At 40.3% G+C, this 15407-nt stretch overlaps 1 protein-coding gene across 3 annotated transcripts in view; it reads left to right on the top strand.

Moving 5' to 3' along the window:
• Positions 1-15407, top strand: part of Grm8 (glutamate metabotropic receptor 8) — an 837648-nt gene that overhangs the window by 313573 nt on the left and 508668 nt on the right. The gene's annotated exons all lie outside the window — the stretch shown is intronic.

Genomic DNA, 15407 nt, shown 5'->3' with positions numbered 1-15407 from the left:
GGCCCAGTTGAAGAGCAGAAGGAGGAAGAACATGAACAAGGAAGTCAGGACCGCGAGGGGTGCGTCCACCCACTGAGACAGTGGGAATGATCTAGTAGGAGCTCTCCAAGGCCAGCTGGACTGGGACTGATGGAGCATGTGATCAAACCAGATTCTCTGAATATGGCTGACAATGAGGGCTGACCGAGAAGCCAATGATAATGACACCAGGTTTTGATCCTACTGCATGTACTGGCTTTGTGGGAGCTTAGTCTGTTTGGATGCTCACTTTCCTATGAAGGAGCAAGGTCATTGGTTAAATAAAGAAACTGCTTTGGCCCTGATAGGACAGAAAATTAGGTAGGCAGAGTAAACAGAACAGAATGCTGGGAAGAAGGGAAGTGAGCTCAGATGCCATGCCTCTGCTCCCCAGTGCAGATGCGATGAAGCTCCGACCCAGGATGGATGTAGGCTAGAATCTTCCTGGTAAGTGCACCTCGTGGTGCTACACACATTAATAGAAATGGGCTAAGCAGTGTTTATATGAATACAGTTTATGTGTTGTTATTTTGGGGCATAAGCTAGCCAGGCGGCGAGGAGCTGAGTGGCACTCCTCCTTCAACATTCTTAGACCTGGATGGAGGGGGGAGGGTTTTGGACTTCCCACAGGGCGGGGTACCCTGACTTCTCTTAGAACAGTAGAGGGAGGGGAGGGGGAGTGGGAAAGAAATGGGAGGATGGGAGGAGGTGGAAATTTTTAATAAATAAATAAAATAAAAAAAAGCTGGGGTGAAGCATTTTGACATGTGACTGGAAATTGTTATCATGGGATATTTTAAAAGAGGTTCCATAACTTTTTTCAGAGAAAGGGTTAGTGGCTCAGGGAACAAATGAACACAATCTGGGGGGAAAAGAAGAATTTGAACATAGATAATCTTATATAAACCCTGCCCTGGAGGTGCTGAATATAAACATGGTAAACTCTGAGCCCAGTTCTCATTTTGTTCTCTCAAGGTGATGCAAACAAATAGCCTGAAGACTGGCTAAACAAAGAAATAATGGTGTGTAAACTCCCCCGTTCAGCCATACCATCTGCACGGATTACACAGAGCGTCGGCTCTGGGTCAAACACTTCTCTGGGATAGCCAGCCAAGCAGCAAGCAGTTGAACAGACAAAATAAAAGAATACATCTTCAAAGGAAGAGAAAGGAAACACACACACACACACACACACACACACACACACACACACACGTACAAATGACAGTCATAGAAAACAGCCAAAGTGTCTGAGGAAATGCTATAGTCCACCCAGGAGTCCTAGAATGATGGTGTGTAGGGCATTACCTGGCAGGACACTTCAATTCTCCTGTAATTTTGTTTTTGGTTTACAGGAAATCAAGGACCTCTCTGCTTAGCGACAACACACATACTGGTTCTGACGCTAGTTCTGGCATCACCTGGCTATGTGGCCAGGGCCTGCAAACCCCTATGGCCTCTGTGAAGTAGGGTGGCAATATTGACTTTCTCATCAAATACCCAGAGGTGCCTACTAGATACCACCAAGATGGCTCCGGGGCCTGTGGCACCAGGGAGTAGAAGCGGACGAAGTGTGAAGCCACCCAGCAGGCAGTTCCACAGCCCAGAGAAAGCAGCTTAGAAAACTGGGTCAGGATAGGGTGGTGATTCTAATCAGAAACGTGTGAGAAGAAACATGTATACGTATTAGCCTGGTAAAAATAACAAAGAAACGATGGATTAAAAGCAACAGCAGAGCTAAATGTTGCTGGCCCTGATCCTGGAGGGAAAAGGAACTGGGATTGAAGGGGGGGGGGATTCCATTTTAATCCAGAAACAAAAAGGTTTGTAGTTTTTCTCTTTAATTTCAAGCACCACTTTAAGTTTCATGCTGTCTCCATGATATGTGTAGAAGATGGAACCAGATGTTGTGTTAGCCAAAGTTACTAACTGCCCAACTCAGCTCCCTGAAGGCGAAGAGAAGGCATTCTCTTTGCAAACTTAATTTTACTTTTGTGAAGTCATTAGGCCCTGGAAGATGCTGGGTGACAAACACTGCTGGAATGTTGTGTAGCCAAGCCTAGAGCGGTCATTTGGATAGAGTACATGGTATTAATAAGGAGCAACATGGCGGGTAGAATTTCATGGAAGTCATTTAACTTCACCCAGAGGGAAAAAAAAAATCTGTGTTCTGTGAAGATATCCCCACCCATGGACAACATAATGTCATGGTGCTCTCGGAGAGTGAGAAAGCAGACTTGGATGAGCAGCAGGGTAAAGAAAACAGCAGAAAGCATATACATCCTTTCCCGCATGTCCAAATCTCATTTAGGTACCATTGTCTGATAATACTGTTTTATTGAACAATTGCTATAACAGTGATAAAAATTTTTGTCTTCTGTTATTTGAACATTTGCTATAGTATCCACACATTTTACATGCATTATCTTTCTTAAAGCTGATAGCAATCTACATTGTAGATATTATTGTTTCAACATTATAGATGAGAAAGCCTTACATCAAAACTAAAACCCTCTAAATATCCCTTTATTTGGGGAATAATAGTTCTCAAACCAGTGTGTTTATTTATGGGGATTAGGTATGAGGAAATGGGAGATAATCCTTTAAACATAGAAGTTGCACTTTAAAACAACCATGAATTTGAGATTTGAGATAGGTGTATTTGTTGTCTTATTTTGGTCGTTTATTTCATGCTACGGTATTGAGGTATTGATGTATGTGCTAAACGAATAAATTCCCGATGAATTGCCCTTTCTTTAAAGGCAGTAGCCATTCCATAGCCTGTCACACTGAAAGAGGATTTCTCCTTGAGGTCACTGGGCCGGTCTTCAAAGAGATATCTTTTTACAATTGTGTGGTGAGTATTTTAGACGGATTCCATAAAAATCTCATAAAGAACTGAGCATCACCCAAGTGCATTGTGCCTTGTCTCATCGCATCCGCAGTAAATGCCTGAAGCATAGGCGCTTGAGACTTAAAGAACCTAGACAGGTAGTTCAAGGTCAGATCGCTGAGAACTGGAGAGTTGGGATGGATCTAAAGTCCTTCTGTCTTCAGGATCTGGCCTCTTACTCACAGTGGTCAACTGCGTCTCTGCGAGCAGGGTTCCTTTTCTGACGTTAGAATTAAATATTTTTGGTTACGTGTCTATTCATTTCTCAGATGAGTTATTTAATTTTTTTTACAGATTTTTTTTGACTAGATGAAGTGACCTTTATACAGTTAAAATAGAAGGGAAAAGTCTCCAGTTCACAATTCTTTTATAAGTTCAGATACAGTTTTTTGAAGGTGATTTCAGGTATCCTATGGATTTTCTTAAACTTGTTTTGGTAAGGGCTTAATGGATCTTAATCCATTATTTTAGGGCTTTTGTACCTTCTAAAGTGACAGTTTCTCTATCTTTATTTTAGCTCACACACACACACACACACACACACACACAAATACTTGCATACACTAATGCACTTTGTATTCAGATCACTTCGCTCTTCAGTTTTCCCTAGATACGTGATGAACTAGGGTGCACACGTAACTGCTATAGAAGAAGCAAGACACTGAATCACTTCTCTTCTCTACTGTTTGGAAAAGCATTTCAAGAAAAGCAGGAGGTCGTGAGACTATCACAGCCCCCTCCCCGCCCCACAGCTTATCATGCTTTTTCTATGTGCCCCATGGTTCTCTCCCTTCTTGTATGCTCAGTGGTTAGCAATGGCAGCTTCCATCACATCTGCATTTTAGCCCCCCACAAGAGACCAAAGGGCTAAGATGAGATCGGGTGATTTTGTTTTACATAGGTACTCCATTGTTCCCTATCTACAGTCATTTGGTCAAGGTCTGGTGATGTGGCTATGCCTATTCAACTGCAAGAGACTCCTCTGGAAATTCAGGCTCTGGCTCAGGGCATTTGTCACTCTCTGGGAGCTGCTTATCTAAAGGGACAAGAGGAGGATGAATGCTAAAGTTTATTAATGATTTCTGGCACAGTTTGGCCCTCCAGCATCCAAGTATCCCTTCCCACCTGTCATTTCACATAGAGGGTGTGCTCACTGTCCTCTCAGTGGAAAAAACAGGCAAAAGTTTTCCCTACTTGCTTCTTAGAGCTGAGAGCTGAGGATGTCTGAGGGATGTCATCACCTCCCTACCAGTTCACACATGGCCCCAGTAATCCCTGCATTAAATCTCACAATTCATTACTGAGGGTAAGAAGCTCAGAGGGGAGGCTAAGCAGGATCTGCTTAGCAGTTTTTGTTACACCTTTTTGGCCATGCTGAACTTGCTCTCTGGACTTCCTCATTAGCTGTTCGCTCCCTTGTTTGTTGTTCTCAGTGACTCTTTATGTTTCTAGTTACATGTGTGGTAGAAGCTGCAAAGTGTGGTCCCCTTGCAAGCCATCGATTTTTACAGCCTGCTTTCTGCTGTTGCAGGTTTAGGGACTTGGGACTTGGCATAATGATGGTGCTCACAGTAGCTCTGACAGCCAGGCTTCCACTTGATGTAATTTCCTATATGCTGCCTATAAGTTTCATATGACCTTGGCTATAGTTAGGTCTGTAGATTAAAACATTTGATATATTTGCTTCCGAGCACAGTCTACGCCAAGCAGTGTTCCTCAGTTTAGAGTCTTCTTCTTTGAGGTCTTTTGGTGAAACAGTTTTGCATAGGAGAGCTATGCCTGTTCACTGAGTACTTGTGGTTGGACTAGCTGCCCTTGTGTGGCCCTTAAGGAGTTCATAAAGCAGGCTCTGAATAACGGCCTCCTAAGCTCTTTCAGGGAGGAGAAGCAGGTGGCTTTTCTGCAGTCACTTGGAAAGGGAGCAGATAGGAGGCACACCGTGGTTCTGCATCGTGTAGTATCTGTGTTCTGAGCGGCTATGACCTGGTGTCTTAGTCACTGCTGAGATATGTTTGGCTTTGTTACGGAGGTACCCCACCGTACAGAACAGCTCTATATTAGGATTTAGGGCTGCTGAGGCTTAGAGGTGATGTGAATTAAACAAGAGAGAAGCTTATTTTCCTCCTAATGGCCCCCCGTTGAGAGATTACACAGCTAGGGGTCAGTGCCTCTGCTCTACAGCATCCATTAGAGAACAGGTTCCTTTTGATTGTTACTGTCTAGGTCTCCAGAACACCTCGCTGCTGGCTCCCACCATTGTGCCCACTTTCCCATTGGCAGGAGCTCAGAGAGTGGGAGAAGAGTTGGAGGGTAAGAAGATACCTTTAGGAAAACACAAAATGGTTTACTCACATCTTTCCAAACTGTAATTCACTGGCCAAAACAAAACCCTCAATGTCTGACTGATAGGAGCGAGGAGGAGGTTCTGGTGAGTTAGTCCTGTGCCTAAATACAATTCAGAGGTTCAATTGAAAGAATGAAGAGTGTATGCTAGGAGACCAGAGAGGCTCTCCCATAATGCTGCTGTTACAGACTAAGGTTAAAGCATGATTGGATTCCTGGCAGGTCTTTAACACTGTCTCCTTCATAAGCAGCAGATCCATCATGGAAAGTGATAAGAAAAACAAAATTCTATTATCCTAGCCTGTTACTTGATCAGCATTCTCTCTCCCCCTCTGTCTGTCTGTCTGCCTCCCTGCCTGCCTCTCTCTCTCTCTCTCTCTCTCTCTCTCTCTCTCTCTCTCTCTCTCTCTCTCTGTGTGTGTGTGTGTGTGTGTGTGTGTCTTTCTCTGTCTCTCTGTGTGCTCTTGCAAGTAAACTGTGAATTGAATTTTAAGAAAAACTATCATAGAACAAGGGGGCATCTGTTTTAAGTGTGAATATACACTTCTTGAGTTTTTTTAAGTCAACCACATTGTAATTCAATCTTTGTTGCTCTGTTTTCTGTCTGTCTCCTTCCTTCCCTCCTCCAAACTCTCTCTCTTTCTCTCCCTGTGTGTGTGTGTGTGTGTGTGTGTGTGTGTGTGTGTGTGTGTGTGTTCGTGCAAGTACACTGTATATTGGGCTTTAAGAAAAACTACTGTAGAACAAGTGACCAATTGTTTTAAGTGTGAATACACATCTTTCTTTTTTTTTGAGTTCCTTTCAGCCAACCCACATTGTAATTTCATCATAGGAATTCCATCACTGCCTTTCTGGAAAGGTGTTGTTATCACTAATTTCAAACAGCATGATTTAGACACTGTTCATCTTTATCTTAACACTGACCTTGTTGGCAGCCCTGGATGGAACACGGTTTGGGAAGGATATGTGCAAAAGCAAGCATTTAATCCCAGTGAGTGAAGATGAGAGCGCAGTGAGCTATCAACCTGCTCACGTAGCCTAAATTTCTGTCACCTTCAAAAACACTGAATCTGTGAGCAGAACTGCATTTCAGGTTTATCCCGGGGAATAATGTTTATTTACTTTGGCAAGAGAAGGAAGCACCAAAGAGCTACGGTACCTGGAAGAGCAGATCGGGTTGAGAAAGGGAGTTAGAAATTATGCATATGTATTGTTTTCTGATACTGCGCATCCATCTGGACCAGCGACAAGTGATTTTGCTTTGACCCTGGCTGCTTTGTTATCAATTCTCACATACAAATGTCAAAAGGGCTGGGGGCATGTGCCTCTGGCTCGCTCTCCATTCACGGAGGCAGCAGAGAGCTGAAGCTGGAGGCTCTGGCAATGGTCCTATCCCAACCTTGACATTGTTGCTTTCCTCTCCACTTCCAGGAATATTTTGTTAGTTCTGTGCTGCTTCCCGCTGAGGGGTGGAGGGTTGCTGGTTTTGTTGTGCTAGGATTTTCCTGGCATTGCTGCAGTCTTGGCTTCTTGTTTTTCTCTGCTTCTGAGTGAGACTCCATCTCAGCCTGATTGTGAGCTTGGCTTTTCTGCTCTTCTCTTTCTTCCCTTCTTCTGCAGGAATGTTTACCAGCAAAATCACTCTCTTCAGCCCAAAATCACTAGGTAGCTTAAAGTAATCTACAAAAAGCACCACACTGCTTTGTAGCTTCAACTTTCATTTCTAAAATCTGAAGTCAATTCTATTTCTGAATCTGAATCTTGTCTTCTACAGTGCAATTTAACCATTTATTTAAATAGATAATTTTAATTAGATTCAGTCAAAGCATTCATCTCTATCTCATTCTGCTCTTTTAAGAAGGACTTGACTTGCAGGAAATGAAGCCATGGCTTATGGTGTGGCTTTGAACAGTCTTTTGGCACATACTTCAAACCTTCATGGAGTTAGAGTGTCCTACCTGCTTTATAACTAGAGAAATTGGTCTCTAACTGTAGAGTTGGTGCTAACGTATGTTGTTTCTGAAGGGCAAGTTTTTCTCAAAAGCCCAAAAATCGTATTACAAATAAGATTATCCCTCAGGAATCCAATCTGACCTATGGTTCTAGTTTCTGACCAGCTCTTATTTGACATTTGACCCACATCCATGGCAATTGCTTTGTTTCTGCCCATGGGGACACAAAAGTCCTGGATTTTTATCCCTGGCACGACCAATAACATGCTATTTAGTGGTCAAGCATTTGAAGACACATTTTTGTTCATTTGCTATTTTTTTTGTAGTCCTGCTTTTTATGACCGAGAAATTACTGGCATGCTCATTTTTAACTTTGTGGTTTAACCTCCGTGCATCCCATTAAAGAAATCAATCTTCAGAAATCCCAAGTAAGCTGCAGAGACCCATCATCAAATGTTTATATGAATGATTTAGAATAGGGCTAAATAATTACATTTTGTGGCCAAAAGACTTAGCTTAGAAGTTAGAGGAATAAAACATTTTGAGCATTTCTTAAATATATATTAGAAGTATGCATTTTAATATAAATTTAACAATATAAAGTCATTTTGATAGCATAGTTGAAGACTGAGAGAATCTGCCTACACCCACATTTAACTAAATTTGGCTCCTTAGATGTGAGGAAAGTAGCTGGTTAAATTGAAGTATGATTATCTGAGCCATTAATTATACAGGACATGTGAAAGGAATGAGTTCTTGCTCCTACTACCTTAAATATACTCACCCAGGACCTCCTCCTTTACAAACTCTGTCCTGCACCTCTGAGGGTGATGGAGAATGACATGGACAGGCTCCCTGTTCCAGTGAATTCAGGGTTGCCGTGCTATTATTTATTGGGCATTATTTGCTCTCTCCTTAGCACAGAGTTATAATTTCACACTCTACTCTTATAGGATCAGTCAGCGTGGATGTCATTATCAGCCCGTAAACAGCAAGTGTGAGAGATCAGTGGGACTAACAAGAGACGTGGGTTCAAGGAAGGCCACGTGGAATCTGCCGTGAGGGAAGAGAAACAAGTTAAAGTGGAATGTAGTGCTCAACTTTTATTAGGCAAAGCAAATTTCCAGAAGGGGTCTATCCAACACGCAGTTTCTATGATGCTAATCTGTTGTGCACTGTCTCCTGCTCTGCTTCCAGTACTTGTATGACTGTGTGCAGTCTAAAAAGGTCCTCTGCTTTCCTCAGTAAACATTGGAGCCCACCCCTTTTGAGATAGTTTCTTGAGGGAAGATAGGAAAATACCTTTAAATTCACTGTATCCTTTTGAGAATCATCTTGAATTTGAATATCCAGTAAAGATTCTGAGGGCCTTGTCTTTCCAAATGTGTGAAGGCTGATCTTTTTAAGAGGCTCTTAGGAAAATGTCTAGAGGTTTTTTGTTTTTTGTTTTTTTTTGTTTTTTTCATCAAAGGTCATCTCCATTCTCCCCCCTCCCACACTGTCTCTTTTTACTTTTTTTTTTCTGAGAAGGAAAAAAGGATTAGGATCTAAAACTCTGACAGACATTTTACCTGCTTACATCTTGATACTATATAACTCTATAACCCTGGCCCTTTGTCTTTGATTCATCTTATAGCCAGTCTGGTTTTAGTTCTTTGTTTACAAGGCTCCCCTCTTTCCACTCCCCTAGCATAGACTGTACTGATTAGTTTCTGACTGTGCTTTTGACTGTCTCTCTTTTGGGTGACTTAGCAATCTTCACTTTTGCCTGGCTATGGTATGCTGTGCTATGGGACACTGTGCTATGGGATGCAATCCTTTGGGCTGTTATGCTATGGGATGCTATCATATTGGACACTATCATATGGGATGCACTCTTATGAGATGCTATGCTGTGGGATGATAGCCTGGGATGCTGTGCTATGGATGCTATCATATTAGACGCTATCATATGTGATGCAGTCCTATGGGCTGCTATGCTATGGGCTACTATCATATTGGACATTATCATATGGGATGCTAGCCTATGGGATGCTATGCTGTGGGAAGCTCTCATCCTTTGTCACATACCTTAATATGCAAGATTTGTATCTGTGGGAGGGTCTTCTATCTATCTGTTGCTTTCATTAGATAATTAATAAAGAAAACTGCTTGGCCTGATAGGTCAGAACATAGGTAGGCGGAGTAGACAGAACAGAATGCTGGGAAGAAGGGAAGTGAGTCAGATGCCATGGAGCCAGACACCAGGTCAGACATCCTGAATCTTCCCCGTTAAGCCACCCCCTTGTGGTGCTACACACATTAATAGAAATGGGTTAATCAAGAATACAGTTTGTGTTGTTATTTCAGATGTAAAGCTAGACGGTAGCTGGGAGCTGGGAGGTGGGAAGCGGCCTGCAGCTCCTTCTACATGTCAAGAATCTTTTTATTACCCAATTTATTAAAATTTATTGCAAATCTCCGGTATATTTATGTTATTTACATGGCATTATTTGAACTTTTTAATACCCTGTTTATTTTCCCTAGCTAGATTGTACTGTTCTATTGGAGGTTAAGAACTATGCTTTCTTTGCAGTTTTCCACAGAGACCTTCATGTTGGCCAGCTGTTGAACAATCAACAATATTTCTGTAATAATCAATACGATGTGGATATCTATTCAGCTGTTAATGTCACCTGTAGTGTGCCAGTTAAAATATATTCTTTGTTTGAAATTAACTAATCATAAACAATATGCTCACTGATTTTTTTCTTATTATCTTTCGACATTGAGGACATTAGCCTCTTTAGGAGAATTCTCTACCCTTAATAAATGCCAAAGTCTGTGGCAAATGTACAGACCTGGTTACTCGGTACTTGGAACAGACCAAGTCAGAAGGATTACAGGAGCACAGGAGTTCTTAGACTAACTTAGGCATCACAGTAGGAATATCTCAAAAAGAAAAAAAAAGATCCAGATGTTGCAAAGAACACACTGATTCTTAAGGAAAGTCAACAAAGTTGATCTATACAAAGATCTCCTCACCAATGGACAAACAATGCTGCATAGAAGAGAAAACTAAAATAGTCATCTGTCAGACAGAGAGATCCTATATCAGAAGGTTTGACCCTTGATATTTCTTGTCTAGGATGCTTTTTAAAAAATAGATGTGAAGTTAAAGATATTTACAAGGAATATTAGCAAATTGAGCATAAGAACAGGCCTTTGAATTTGTTGTGTTGGCCAATACTTATTTTCTGTTGAGTTAGATGCAAAGTGCTGTGTGGTGCTTTCAAAATAACCACAATAAATTATTAAGTATTTGTAATTTATTACACACACCAGAGGATAATATATTGCAGTGTGAGCTGATGTCACTAAACATTGCTGGTTGGAGCACTGTCTAGATATTGTGTGAGACTGTCTGAGGAAGCAGTGAGCTCATTAGTAACTCACATTACAGCGGGAGGCTGTTTTCTTCCTTATGAGGGAATTTTTTAAATTCTAGATAGGAAAATGAAGAATTTTGAATATGTACTTCTGTTATTTAAGTTTCTTAGCGAGAACTCTCTTATTGATCGTATTAGAACAATTGTCAATGTTTTGAAAAAAGGATTGTGTATTAAGTAAATAAATGACAGTATTTCTTCCTTCTATTTAAACTAACTGTTTCCTGAAGCCTTGCTAAATATATGCTTGGACTTCTGCCTTTATCTTTGACTGATATGAAATAGTAGTCACTGCTTTTATTTGTTAACCTAGTTACAAGCTAATTTTCCTATTATGTGTCTTGTGATTTTATGAAGAATAATTCAAATCAAACATGCAACAGCATGCCCCGGGTAAGATTAATTCATAAAGCCTGCCTACATTACTGTTTTTCATCATATCTTTGTAACCTGAGTGTTTTCATCTACTGATTCAAAGCACGTCATTGGATCTATAGTTGGAGGAGAATGAAAAACATTGTGTGTTGTTTGTTAGTTCGATTGCAACTTAGAAATCTTTAATTTATTTCACATTACTCCTGATAATGATTTTTGTTATTATATATTTTAACTAACGCTTTCTTCTTAGGTATTTCCTATTTTATATCTATCTATCTATCTATCTATCTATCTATCTATCCATGGATCTCCGTCCTCACCTAAATTAAATATATTTCCTTGAAGCAGAGAACATAGTGAGACAGATGATGCACAGAAGCTGGGGCTCACCCACTAGACATTTAACCAAACTCAGCAGATACAATTTCCTTATATCATCTGCCTCCCCAGTTTAATAAGAATAGCAGTAGTATAACTTTTCAGTGATAGCTTTGAACATAATGGAGAGTCTAATAGATATAGTATACTACCCAGTGTTTTTTATCAACCTAGTAAGGAAGTATCAGTCTACGATGCATGAGAAAAAAAAACAGGAGAGGAGGGATGAGAGATAAATAATATTAAAGGAAACTCGAAAAGGACACAGGGAATCATTCTGTATTTACACAAAATTATGTATGTAGATAGATAAAGAGATGAAAGACAGAGATTTAATAATAGATTAAGTAAAGTTATAGCACGTTGAGTGATAATACTTCCCCCAAAAGCCATAGACTATTTAATAAATACCCAGTACCGGGCATGAGAAATCTCCTTTCAAATTGTGGTCAGGGGAAGCCAAGAGAATCTCAAAATCGTATGGCCTTGATAATGCCTTTGGTTGCCTCCCAGAAGTTGAAGGTAAGTTCCTCTTGCTGAAGACACCACACAATTTGGACATAGAACTCTGAGAATTTGAGCTGGAAAGGACACAAGAACCTCTACCCTGAAGAATAGTTTTTAACAGTACTATAAGGTACCATGCAAGATGCTAAGGGAGGAGAGCAATAAACAGTCCTACCCACCAGTGATGCTTATGAACCATCATAACAACCAGCACAGCCAGATATCCCCTAAAGTTGGAATAGTGGCACTTACATCTTTGCAATAACCAACAGTTGTCTTACTGAACATAAGGCCCATTCAACAGGAGGAAATTCATTCCTGCTAATGCAAACCTAGGCAACTACACATGGCTATTAAGATCATGGATTTAAAAACCTGTTTGGGAAAAGCACTTTGCTCTGGTCTGGCTCAGATATCCTCTGACTGTAATATATCTCTGCTCATGTATGTCCAATAAGGAATGAGACAAGTGCCCAGACAATAGAAAACACAACATTAAACAAATGATTATAAAGTGTTCAACCAAGTTTTCACATTTTCCTGCTATCTGCTTTATCCATTATGTTAGCAGTCAAATTGTGAATAGAACTAACAAACAACACACAATGGTTTTCATTTTCCTCCAACTATAGATCCAATGATGTGCTTTGAATCAGTAGATGAAAACACTCAGGTTACAAAGATATGATGAAAAACGGTAATGTAGCCATGGTTCCTCTCATGTCTACAAATAGAGAGTTCCATATTTGATTTTTATATTCTTGTTAAACACGACATAAAAATGCATCAGTCAATAAAAAGAACTTTTTCTTTACCTCTCAAATAGGTAAGCATGCCCCTTAAAGTTTGCTTCACCTCAAAAATTGTTTCATTATTTTATTTTTTCTTTCATATTTTATTTTTTATATTTTTAATTGAAGTATAATTACATAATTTTCCCCTTCTTTTCCTCCCTCCATCTCCTGTTTCCCTCCATCCAACTCCTCCAATATATCCACCCTTCTCAAATTGACAGCCTCTTTCCATTTAACAATTTTTGTTGCACATACACAAGCATATGTAAACATAACCTATTTAGTCCCTTTTTATTGTTTGTGTGTATATGATTTCAGGACAGACCACTTTGTATCGGATAGCTGATCTGGAGGCTTATCCCCAGGGGAGGCTAATTCTTCCTCTCTCAACCATTATTAATTGCCTATGGTTCTTTGTCTAAGCATTGGACCCTGTGAGATTTTCCTCCCTTTTCATTAGTGTGCCTTTTGATATTGTTTTGCTTATGTAGCCATTTTTATGAGGAGCAGTCCCATGGCAGACTTCTTGGTATTCTGATTATTATCAGTTTTCACACACCCTCACCCACACCACTTACCTCTTCTGTGATTTCTCTGAGCCACAAATGCAGGAGCCATATTGTAGATATAACTACTGAAGTTCAGCTTATGCATATTTCTAGCTAACTCTTACATCTTGAATTAACCCAGTTCTATTATTTTGTATTTTACCACGAGGCTTGTGGTATACTGGTAAGGTTCCAAGGTGTCTGTCTCCTTTGGCAGTTACATGGTATCTCTCTGACTCTGCCTTCTTTCTCTCAGCATCTCTCCAGATTTTCTACCTGGCTTTACTCTGTTAATCCATTGGCTGAAAGCAGCTTCTTTATTAACCAATGGCAATAAAACACATTCACAGCATACAGAGGAAAATCCCAAATCATCCAATGATCTTTGCATTGTGTACAGTTGTTTTTATTTATTTCATTTTATTTTGTTCTGTAGTTGTCTCTGCTTTGATATGAAAAAAAAGCTTCTTTGGTGAAGAGGGATCAATACACTTATCTGTGGCATAAGAAGAAGATTTAATGAAGACTCATACCCTGAGAGGGAGTTCATCCCTGAGGGCCAGGACCCAATGTGGGATAGCCCAGAAACCTGGAATAGAACCAAATAGGACTGGCAAAAAAAAGGGAAAAATTCAATGAATTGATTTCTAATGATAGTTTGCTATACTTATAGATCATTGCTTAGCCCAGTTGTCATCGGAAAGGCTTTATTCAACAACTGATGAAAACAGTTACAGAGACCCACAGCCAAACCTTGGGTCTAGGACTTTGGGGAATCCTGCAGAAGAAAGGGAAGAAATATTGTAGGAGCCAATTGAGTCAAAGGCACTAAAAGAAAACACACAGAATCAACTAATTTGGGCTCACAGGGTCTCAAAAAGACTAATCTGACAACCAGGAAGCCTGTTTGGAGCTGACCTAGACCCTCTACATGTGTGGGACAGTTATGTAACTTGATCTTCTTGTGAAACTGCTAATATTGGGAGCAGGGACTATCTCTGACTCTATTACCTGATTATGGGACCCTTTTCTCCTACCAGATTGCTTTATTCAGCCTTGATAGAAGAGAAGGTACCTAATCTCACCACAACTTGATGTACCACGGTTGGCTGATATCCATGGGAGGCCCACCTATATCTGAAGAGAAACAGTGGAGGATGAATAGATTGGGGGTGGGGAGGTAGGAGTAGGAACTTAGAAGAGGAGGAAGGGGAAACGTTTATGGGGATATAAAATCAAACAAAAAATAAACAAGCAAAAACCAAATCAAACCAAACCAAACCAAACAAATAATAAAATTTAGAATATAGCTACGAAATTATGCTGGACTGGCAAAACGGCAGACCTCTCCATCCCAGGAACCAGCTATGTTTCTAGTACCAGACTCAATTTTCCTTCTGTTAATTTGGTCTGAAGTAGAATTAGACAACTCTTGGTTGATATCAACATTGTAAGTGCCACTATTGTACATTTTTTGATATCTTGCCATATAGGTCATAGTTGTGGTTAATAGATGTCACAGAGGGGTATGACTATTCCCTCCTTTTGGCAGCTTACATAGCATTTTCTGGGGTCATAGAAGCTAGATGGGAGGAAGGAGGCTGTCACGTTAGAACTAGCTTGAATAATCTCTGTCCTGTGTCCTAAGTGTATGGTGCCTTTAGTAACAGGGTTTAGTTTCAACCTCCGAGAAGCATACAAGGACAACATCAGTAGCCTTTATTATTTTGTGTTAGTCATTTGGATTAAAGCTGACCAACCATTTAGAGGAAGATTTCTTGTGTCTGGTACCGACTGGGGTTTTTGTTATTCTATGGTTCATGTGGGGATAATTGTCAATCCACATGATACATCTTTGTATGTCTATACACTCAAATGCATTTTGCATAATTTAAGATTAATAAAAAAAGTAGCATTCCTTGAGGCTTTATAAAACAATGCTGGTGTTATATGTCCCTCCTCCCTCCTTTTCCTTCTGTATTCAACTTCCTCCTCACTCCCAAGTTTCAGCTCCTTCTCCATTTTTCTAGTCAATTCTTCACTTCACTGTATCCTGTTGCTTCCCATTCAACTTTCTATCATCCTTCATACTTTCCTTGTTTCTTCAGTTACTCCATGCTATACAATCATACCTAATCATTTGGAGGTAGGAAATAGAGATGAGATAG

This window comes from Microtus oregoni, unplaced genomic scaffold (genome assembly GCF_018167655.1).
Source record: "Microtus oregoni isolate MIOR12 unplaced genomic scaffold, Mior012 000026F_ref0000081, whole genome shotgun sequence".
Lineage (NCBI taxonomy): Eukaryota > Metazoa > Chordata > Mammalia > Rodentia > Cricetidae > Microtus > Microtus oregoni.
The sequence above is the reverse complement of the archived record's forward strand: the minus strand, read 5'-3'. Positions and strand labels throughout refer to the sequence as shown.